The sequence below is a fragment of the Mytilus edulis genome, chromosome 6, assembly GCF_963676685.1.
Source record: "Mytilus edulis chromosome 6, xbMytEdul2.2, whole genome shotgun sequence".
In the NCBI taxonomy this organism is placed as follows: domain Eukaryota; kingdom Metazoa; phylum Mollusca; class Bivalvia; order Mytilida; family Mytilidae; genus Mytilus; species Mytilus edulis.
The window spans coordinates 49,029,097-49,040,746 of NC_092349.1; the positions used below are offsets into that span (position 1 = coordinate 49,029,097).

General features: G+C 31.3%; 1 long non-coding RNA gene across 1 annotated transcript; it reads left to right on the forward strand.

Moving 5' to 3' along the window:
• The first annotated feature begins 4,523 nt into the window (after positions 1 to 4,523).
• Positions 4,524 to 6,380, forward strand: LOC139526113 (uncharacterized). The gene is made up of 3 exons (XR_011665136.1): positions 4,524 to 4,659; positions 5,261 to 5,432; positions 6,263 to 6,380. It is a non-coding gene; the product is annotated as an uncharacterized lncRNA (long non-coding RNA).
• The last annotated feature ends 5,270 nt before the right edge of the window (positions 6,381 to 11,650 follow it).

Here is an 11,650-nt window from a genome sequence, read left to right on the forward strand (position 1 = left end):
GCAATAAAACACCATCACTCAATCAACCATTACGGATTACATTAGGTAGGGCGGATAGGAGACACTTTTCGCAGTAAGAACAATTTTCAGTTTTTATACACATTTTAGCTGCATTCATTAAGCGACTTTATTATTAACTTCTTTATATCTTACATCCTATCTGACCATTAAACACGTAAGTTTTAGATGGGGCACAAATACCTTTTTACTTGTGAAAATTAAACAAAATAATAATTCCGATGTAAAGATAGCTTGCATAAGTAGAACACTTAATAAACAGAATGAAGTATGACTATCAATTTTCATGTTTACAACTTGATGAACAAATATTACTTTAACAGGTGTTTGCAGTATCCGGATTTCGTTGCAGAGGTGATTTGTTATGTTTAACTATTTCAGACTTATGTACTATAAACTATCAGTTTAACGCTACAGTCTAACTTTATAATTATAAACGACACGATGTAGAGGCTGAGTATACCTTTACTATGCATCCTTTGTCTTGCATTGTTCTATATGGCTATCAACTCAACGATGTTGTGCCCAGGTGATTGTGGTGGTTTCTCATAGTGTTGTTTTAATGGTTGCGGTGAAATATGTATGAAAGCGAACAAAGTATGCTGGTGAGATTAAGTATTTTGTAATTTTAGAAGTACTATTAACAGTTTAGTAATAATACACGTCGAGTCCGAGAACAAGTGAATAATAAATGCAATAGGAGGGTTTTTCAATCATGTTTACCCGAATGAATGGTGGGTAACCAACATTTTATTTGCATGTAGACAGGAATATTACCTCGCGACAGGTTACCTGCGGTCACATTAAAGCAATTATTACAAATTATTATAAATTAAGGAATGTATCTCCCTCATGCAAAGCTCTGATTCCTTTCACGGATTTGGCTATACTTTTTGGACCTTTTGGATTATAGCTCTTCATCTTTTATATAAGCTTTGGATTTCAAATGTTTTGGCTACGAGCATCACTGAAGAGACATGTATTGTCGAAATTCGCATCTGGTGCAAGAAAATTGGTACCGTTAATTTTATTACAATAGGTGACGGGCAGATAGGAAAACACTCTTTTTACAAAAAAAACCTGATTGTACGTCGTCTGCGAATTAGAACAAGTACCAACACCGAAGGACCCACAAATTAAGCATGGTTTAACTGTCAATTCCGAGAGCATCACATGTGGTCATATTTCTACACAAGAATCAACCTTGTGTATGAATGGCAAGTTTATAACAGGAACATACACTTTCTGTGGGCTGGTATTTTTCAAGACAAATACAATGTAAACAATATACAAAATAAATGCAATTTAATTCAGATAGAAGGCAAGAGCTGCAACCCATTATAAAAAAAGAAATTGGATGTTAAATAGTATCTACAAGAAATTAATTTTATGTGTACGGAATGTTGTTTATTAGGGATGTCAACCAGTATCGCTCGTTAAAAATTAGTATCGATTACCAAAATAATACTCGACTAATAGGCTTCGTGTAAGAATGTTATTACTTTATTAGGTTTAACGAAACAAATATTTTTATTGAGAGTGCCTCCCGAGAAATTATATATAAATCAAAATTAATTAAAATTAATATAAGATTCAAATGTTCGCGTTCATTTAGAATTCCTCCAAACAGAAGTACATGTAGGATACATAAACAAAAGCAATTTTGTAAGGCTTTTTAGTTTATCTTAGTCCCTCTCCCACCTCTTAGCCGTCAAAGCATATATTTGCATCAGCAAGACTGTTATTTACCTAACAAATTTGAGAAATCGCTGCGTCCCAGAAAAACGTTGACAAAATAATATGTTCGTTGCACTCTGTATCGAACCTAATATTTAAGGCACCAGTAAGTTCTAATCATCAACCCTTTGTAGATCATAAAATATGTTGTTTTACTGTTCCTAAATACTGTTGTTTAAGTAATAATTTTTGTATATATATGAATTAATTACTTGATTATATTATCACCAGTTTACATAATTAGTACATGTAGTAAATGCAAATGAGCTATTGATTATGGTATTAAATTCCATGGAATATTATCTAGTCCTAGGTAATAATGTTGATAGTTTAACTATTCCGAAACAACGACCCACAATACATACAATGGATATAATTATGTTGTGTCCATTTTGCTTATGTTTTACCGAGCGAGTACTCGAATGTCGCTCGATAAATCCAACGAGTAATCGATTAGTAAATATCCACCGAGTTTACACCCCAACTGTTAATGCTTACGAAATATGATTTAGTAGAAGAAGAAGGTGCCTGAAAGATTACCCGTGAATTCTCTCTATACCAAAAAAAAAACCAGATAGGGTCTGCAAGGTGAATCGACAACAATAAAGTTAAGGAAGTATTGGCAATCGTACACGGTTTACAGCTAAACATGATGGATATATCTTCATTAATAGAAAGTTTACAATTGTTGACATCATCTCTTTTGTTGTAAAGCTTTAATATCACCGACCCTCTGTCATTGTCAGTTTGTCAATTTCTATAAAAGACAAAATAAACAGCAGACTTATGGTAGCTGTCCCTTTATTTCAAATTAACTGGTTGTTCAAAATTATCAATGTAATTCAGTTTTTTAAAACCAACAATCTGTGAATGTGGCTTTCCGTTTCGTCATGTTTTATACGGCAACATTGATAGTCACGAAGAGCTCCTTTTTTTTTTTTATCATATTGTAAATTGTGTATCGTCGTTTGGTATTTGTTCCTTTTTGTGCATCGGGAATGATTGGTTTCATAAACTTGATTGATATCACAGGAATGATATATAAAAGTGTTTTGTTGCATTAGAAATGCTGATATTTTTTTTTAAATTTACTAACATTAATGCACATTTATTTGCAATCAGTGATCAGACGTATTGTAAATGTTGAATTGAACAAGTTCTAAATTTAGACTTGTTAAGCTGTATCAGAAAAAAACCGCAAACATATGTTTCATATGCTTACGACCATTCATTTAAATTCTGATAAAAATTGATTAAAACGTTTCAAAATACGATGAAGATAAACGCCAAGTGATTCAAATTCATTGGATCGTCGTTTGGGTTAATAACCCAGAATTTAAAGCTAGGAGCAACATAATTGTGAGCCTAATCTGGTACTTTATAAATCACTGATATATTTTTGAACATCTTAATTGTCATTCATATATTTTCATCAAACCACAAAAGAAATAATAATAATTCTGCCAAATTTACAATTTAGTTTACCAAATCCGTTATGGAATACTATATTTATTTTGTAACCAATGTATATTAGTGTTGTTTGTTTTTTCAGATAAACAATGTTGTTTTTGTTTCCGACGAAGAGAGAATTTCCACAAATTTGAAAATAAGATAAAAAGGACATTACATTCATCATGTTTATTTTGCAGCTTCTACCAGTGTTTTTCTGAGAATAAATTAACAGAAAAATACAAATTTTGTTTCTTTGTACCTGCTACTTATTTCATGATGTTCAGCTTTAAAACCATATAATGAATTAACCGCTTGAATAAAAAAAAAAAAAAAAATACCGCACAAATTACATAACAGAGAATTTGAACCCGCGCAACTATTGTTTTTTTTGAGTTTCATTATTGTTTTTGATTTCGGTTTTGTGTTATATTTGTTACTCTCATAGGATCTAAATCTTTATATAAACGTGCAATTTCAAAAATGTCAGGAAAGCAAATAATTTAAGAAATGCATGAAATGAGAAATGTGATTATGTGTCAGCGTATTCATTTCTTCTTTTTTCAATAAGGATAACTTATCACATAATTTCACCAAAAAATAAATTAAAAACCTCTTCCAGATTTAGGAAAACGTGTAAATGCATATCTTTCGTAAGGTCATCGGTGTTTTGAAATTGACGATGCAACGTTTTTTTGCCGTAGTTATTTAAACCAAAACATTAGAAATATATACATGAATTTAGATCTGTTATGTTTCTTTTCTGATGTCAATTAGGTTGGGGAAATCCCTAGAATAAAACATGCATCGTTTCAAACAAGGTAAAACGACTATTGTACATGTTTTTTGCAAATACAATGAGACGTTTTGACATTGGTGTCAGTTGTCCAGATGAACGAACATAAAAAATGCTAATAAATGACATACAATGATTCGAGCGCTAACTTATAAAATATTTTCAAAATGTATTTGAAAGCATATATTTTGTTTTCCAAGAATTGTATTTCTTTTCTGAAGTCAATTAGGTTGGGGAAATCCCTAGAATAAAACATGCATCGTTTCAAACAAGGTAAAACGACTATTGTACATGTTTTTTTATGCAAATACAATGAGACGTTTTGACGTTGGTGTCAGTTATCCAGATGAACGAACATAAAAAATGCTTATAAATGACATACAATGATACGAGTGCTAATTTATTAAATATCTTCTTGTACATGCAATTGTAAGATTAATGACACCGTTACTGTATGTGGCTTTCTCCTTTACTATTTTTTCTTTCATGTTCATTTATTTAATTTGTATTACACGTATAAGAATAAGTATAAAAGGATACAAACTATAAACATAAATTCATCATTTCACTATAGGACAGCACAATGTTCAGACTTATCAGCAGAATTCTTGTCGTTGTATTTTTTATATTTCTTTTCCACACTGGAGTATCTGGTAGAGGTAAATTTATTTTTTTCATATTTTCTATAAATTGAAATTATGTAATGTCGTCCCTAAGATGTAATCTGGTGATGTAAAAGAATTTAAATGATAAAAATTATTTTAAAGGAAGCGTGCTTTCAACTGTGCAATTTTCAATCGGCAATCAATTAACAATATGTTCTAAAAACGCTTGCGTTGCAATGCACCTTCTTGGCACATCAATTACACGTTTCCATTTTGATCTTACCTAGCTACGTATTTATGCATCTCAAACGTTCTTTTATGACTTTTGTATTATAATCGGATTGGATTATTCTAATTTTTAAAGAATATGACTACCATCGTTAAGGAAACGATAACAAAATTTTAGTAAAATAAAGACAAAATTAACCTACTTTTTGAAATCATGGTGATGTATGAGGACCTATTGTTGAGCAACAAGGAATCGAAATCTAATTTTGTTTAATTTACCCGAAATATTTGTTTCTAAATTTTTAAAACAATATAATGTTTCAATAATTTAGTATTGCAATATCAAAGCCTCTGTAAAAACAATAAGAATTCAGAATCAACATTAATTATTCTCAATCTGAACGTAATAAGTACATTTATTTCACAGGGTATAGACTTAAATGTCCACCTGTTCCAACTGATGGAGTCAGTCATTGTGCTGATATGTGTGAATTTACTGGTTGTAAAGCTGGGTATCTTTGCTGTGATATTGGCTGTGGCAGAGACTGCAGAAAAGGAATTCGGATTTATAACTAAAGTAGATTTAACCTATATTTGTGGTAAGATATGATTTTACATAACTTTCTTGAATATTAATAATGAAGTATAACCTAATGTAAACAGGTAAGATACTTGCAGTTTTCTTAATACTAATTTAAGCTCTGTATAAATTGAAATAATCCAAAGTCTCTTAAAACTTATATTTATAAGAAACACTGGTATTGAATTATAATTATTAACTTTAAAAGCGTCATGTCTGACCTACTCCTACGTGGCACACATCGCCCAAATCCACGGAATTTAAAAAAACATTTCAAAGCATATATTGATACCGTTTTTAATGTAAATATTATGATCTGTAACATTTAAGTATATATCATATAAAATGATCAAGTCGTTATTAAATTTAAACTTGAACAATGCATTGTTACCATGGAAATTAGCAGTTTGTTTTGAATAAAACAATTTCATTAATTTATTTTGAGGTTATCTTTCGTACTCACTGGTATGCCATGTTGCCCGTCGTCTAGAAGTTTATTTTATGTTAATCTTATCAAACAAATTTGTTATAAACATAGAAACACAGGAAACAAGAATTATAACATGAATGATATACAGTGTAACCTGTCTTATCCGACACACTGAGTGACCAGAAGAAAATTTCGAATTAAACAGGGTGTCGGTATACTCAGGTTTATTTTGCAAGGATATGTGTATTTTGGGACCATGAAAATGTCTTGGTTAAAGCAGGATGTTTGAATACTCAGTTGTCGGATTAGGCAGGTTACACTATGAATAGTTTAAGTGAAAGGTGTTTGTTTTCAATTTCTTACATATTATATGGCAAAAATATAAGTGTACTTATATATTTTCATTTTTATTTTTGAAGGTACGTAGCAGCAACAAAAGAAAACCATTCAGACAAAGACAATTTGTATTTTGATATTTGTTCCTGCCCTAATACCGCGTTTACGGTAGAATGTCTTAATCATAAAGTATTCAACCTATATCGTCTTAATACATTTAGTCCAGCTTAAGAAACCTCCGGGTTCAGGAGTTTATCGCTTCATTGAAGACACAGTGGTGGCCTTCGGCTGTTGTCTGCTCTATTGTCGGGTTGTTGTCTCTTTGACACATTCCCAATTTCGATTCTCAATTTTATAGTTTCTTTTAATTTTAGATAATATTATACTATGAAATTTACCCTTCCGGAGAACCTGAAATCACTCTGAATTGATGTTTTTTTTTCTTTCTATGCTGTGTTTTAACCATGGCGTTGTCAGCTAATTTTACACCTATGAGCTTGGAAGACCGTTTGGTATTTTACGCCTTTCCTTCCGAAACTAGGCCCGTTTAAATTCTCCCAAATATTGTATTACATGAATGGGAATCAGAAACTACAGAGCAACAGAACTATGTCTGACAAAATGACTTACAATGCAAGATAGGATATTCTATGAAATATTAACAATCACTTTGCAGATTCAATTTTATTGAGATATGGGACACACACATAACCTTGAAGGCTCGAGGCTCTTGTACGACGATTTCATTCTAGCTTTTTAGCAAAAGGTTTTTCTTAAACGAAATGAAAATTTACATTAACATAAAGACCAATATTAAGTACAATTTCTTGAGAATCTTTCTGAAAAATTTGGTAAAAAATCTAAAGAGATTTTGTATAATTTTAAATCTCAATCTTACTCTGAAATTAGTTCTATCAAACGTTTAGATTTTCCAGTTATGTACACCACCATTCCCCATGTGAGATTGCAAAATCGTTTTAAAGAAATACGCTACAAATGTATTACTTTGGGATACCATACAGCATACTTTGTTAATATTGTGAACCAAAAATTAAATTATGCTTCACATTGGAATTATTTAGTGATCGGTATGCTGGAGTTTCTTATTGACAACATACTTGTTGAATTTAGAGGTTGACTTTTTGCAAATTGTCGGAAGTACAATGGGAACGAACTGTTTTTTTTTATATAAAGCAGAGTTCATCACACATGTCAAAAACAAGAAGATCAAAGAAGCCAGATTATTTAACCCGTCATTCAGATATAGTGATGATGTTTTTTTTCTTTAAACAATCCATACCTGTCTGACAAGGTTCCATTAATGTATCCTTCATATCTAGAACTTCAAGAAACAACATACACGGCGTCCTCTGTCATGTTTAGAATTGTTACTTCGAATTTGACATAAGCAGTACCAGAATTGTTGACAAGCAACCGATTTCTATTTTGAAATTATCAAATTTCCCCACCTTATCAGCAATATATCAACTTAACCCGCATGTATGATATTACGCAACACGTCACAAGTGTGTGATTAAAAAATTGACGAACCAGTATTATGTTAGCATGGTTAGCAGTCGGAAACCAGGTTGAAATAGAACAAAAGAATCGAAGCTCTTTGTTAGAGAAGGCGATAAATGTTTACTGTATTGTTTACTATAGTGACAAAATTTTTAAAAGTTAATAGAAACAAACAAAATTGCAATTTTCTTCTCAATTACGAGGTGTTTTATTTTAAAAACACCATTTGCATAAGTTTTCAATTTATCTAGTACATAGTTAAGCAGAACAATTAGATATCAAGTCGACGACATGGGTATCTTTCAAGTTGGATGAAGAAAATGCATAACCTCCGATATTTTTGAAAAAATTACCACGGACGGAAAACATATCAATCTATCAGTTCAGTAATTTTCGTGTCTGCCCTTTCATTATGTGACTGAAGAAAAATTTCCCAAAAATGGGTAACAATTGTATCGAAAAGAGAAAATCGAGTGCACCTTTTTATGTTAGGGCGTGTTTGAGTTGAGTATTTTGTCTTGATATCGTGCAAAGTAAGAATAATTCATACATCGTCTCGCTTCAGATTCTATCATTTTTATATATTAAAGCTACAGGTTGACTTTATAACACAAAAAAAAATCACAGTTCTAAAAGATGAAATATATGGGTCAAGAGAAATACCTATCTAATGAGTCACAAAAACAGAGAAGGTGTGTTAGAATAGCTATTTTTTTTACTGAAAGTACTTGACGACAGTCTTTCAAGTTGGATGATGAAAATGCATATCTTCGAAAAATTATAATTTTTTTTGTGTGATAACTAGAGTTTATAGTCTTCATACACTAAAAAAATCTAGTCTGCCCTTCCACGAAATTTTTAATTAGAATTTTTTTATATATTCGAATTTTTTTTTCATATATTCGAAAATTCCACCTGACAACCGATCAGACAATAGTTTTAAGTTGAATCAATGTAGACAAGATTATTAACTGATGCTCATTAGCTTCACTAGTAGCACGATTTCAGTCTGAAACGGTCATTTTGGTCTGATCACATCTTGATTGACTGGATTTACCGCTAGAAAAAATCGTCAAGATATTTCAGATAGTTAAGTCGCCGTTCAGATCGATAGCCTCATCAGGTAAATCAGTTCGTTAAGGCGTGTCAAGACGGAAAAGACTGAATCGTCTAGCGGGTTGTTTAGACCCGTTAAGACCGTGTCAGACCAAAACAGACCATGGATACAAAAGAACGTTCAAAATTTTCAGACCCTGTTTTGATCCGTTCAGTATACCGGTTTGATACCACGAGTTGCGCCCCTTCTACTCGATAATGCATTTTAGATTAATACATGTATATATGTATTTTATTATTAGAATTTGAAGTATATTTTGATTAATTAAAAAAAAAAAAGATTAAATCTTGTGTTAATTCTTTATTTCTTTTCTTGTTTTGTTAAAAACTAATAAATTATTCTTCTATATATATATGTTGTTTATTTTTTAATAAATGTTAGTTTATATAAATATATATTGATAGTTAAATGCAAGGACGTACGTTAATTGTATACACACCAGAATGTATGCCATAAATTTAACCTTGAAATGTTGTGAACACCGGTAAAAAAAAAAATTTGTATTTGAAGATTAGTAACGGAAAATCCTAAACGTAACCTAAAAAAGTTAAGGAGATGTGGTATGATTGCCAATGAGACAATCCACAGAAATGCAGCGGAGGCAAATTAACACAGTCATGCATATTTTTGTTTTATGCATGACAGTTTCTTTAATTCGTTTTCTGTTGATATATGTCCTAGTTTACCGTTGAAGCTGTTGCTTTTTTGGTATGTTTATTTTTTTTTCGTGCGAGTTACTCTATTAAAGTTGGAAAAAAATATTCCCGACATTCGGAAATTCGAAAAAAGACTTCCCGGATCCCGAAACCTGATCATATACTGCATTCAGTCTCTGTCGGGACGGTGTTAAAATATCACCGTATAAAAATTTTCATTCAAACAATATATCCTTATAATATTTATTTTCTTATCCATATAATATGTATATAGTACTTTGTATATACTTTGTATATATATATATATGGCGTTGATTTGAAATAAAATCTGTTTTAGTTAAAACGGTCGAGTTCAATGGCACGTGCTAGTAATCAACCGGGTCAACATGTAACAAAATCAATGATCCATAACGTAAGAAAGTACATGCCTATTATATTTTACAATCACTCTCATCATCATTCTTGATAAAAAGGTCTAAACTTTAATAAAGAATGAATGAACACGTATTAGTGATGTCTGACCTTCAGTTTTTAATATAAATTAATGCTTATGTTTTTTTTTTATATTGAGCAAAGTAACGAATGTGAATCTATTAAACGTTAAAGGTTCTAACAATATCATATACCAAAAGACCATGCAAAATATTTGAGCGCCGCATGTAAAACCATTAAAAAAACATGTACTGTTAGGAAGTTTGTTTAGTATTCAAAAGAAACGTTTCGCTTCTCTATATAGTTTAGAGAGTATTCCTTTAAATTGTGTCAGTTATATAAAGTAGTGTGTATTTGTATTCTATTTATTCATCTAAATGTATCATTATAATATACATTTTGTATTTCACAACTATATATACTATAAGTTGTAGTGTGATTGATTGTTGTTTAAAGTCCAGTGGCAAATACTTCATGCATGTTCAGGACCAGCTGTAAGTTTATGACATGTATGGAACTCACCGGTGTAGTTTTCACGTGTTATAATAGATAAAAGAATAATTAATTTTTAAGATATAGATCGACCTGAAGCAAATGATTGATACATCACCAAGACAGTGAGTTCGCTGAGGTAAAACGTATGCCGTACTAGAATGCTGTATGGATTTTGCTCATTGTTAAAGGCCGTACAGTGACCTTTGAACGACTTTGACCCCCCCCCCCCTTGCAGAGCTATAGAAAAACAGTACATTAAGGGGTGTTACACAGACTCTTTTTCGATGATACACAGACTCTTCTTAATTGTTACACGGACACTTTTTATGAATAGAATCACTCGTGCATGATCAGTGAGTTCATGGGCACTTTAATTTTCAATTAGATTTGAACTTTTTGGTTCACCGACTTATTTCCTGTCTTTTTATTGGATAAAATATTTACGTTAGCATCAATATCTATTTTCCGAAACATTTCCAGTAAAATACTATTCATATTAGTACACCAAGGGATCAGAAATTTAACTTCAAGGGAGGGGGGAGGGTATGGTATAATAAATCAAATTGTCATCACTGTTGGGTTTTTCGTCTGAATATTTTACATTAACTGTGTCAGATGCCTCATTACAGGCTGAACCTTTTATAGGGTGCTCATTATAAAGTTTTAGTTTTTGGTCATTGTTGAAGGGTGTGCAGTGACCTATTATATAGTGACTAACAAGTAAATCACTTGGTCTACATGGTTTAAATGGTTGATAGTCGTCTCACCATATCTCCTTAGGCCAAAATAAAAATTGTTTGTTTCCCCTCCCCACACCCAGGTAAAAAATAAGCCCCCTGGGATGGGAAACAGACATTCTTTTAAATGTGGACTTATTCATGATCTTTTTATTGAAATTCTGAAATAAGAAGATTTTACTAGTCTATAAGTATCACATAAACTTTACATTATCAATAATCCATTAAAATGAAGTCCAGTCAAAATAACCATGCCAGACAGATATAGGACAGATAATTTCATGAATTTCATGAATTTTTGAATTTTACAGTTCTTCCATACCCCAAATTTATGGTTAAACGTTTATAGTAACCATAGAAACAGAGAAAAAGACTAAACATAAAAACCATGAAAATGGTGTCATTGTCAGATGAAATAAGCCATTCAAAAATGTCAAACATGTACAACTTACATTTATTCCATAATTATGCCAAAAGTAGTGATCCTATACATGTACAATGTAGCTTAAAGCT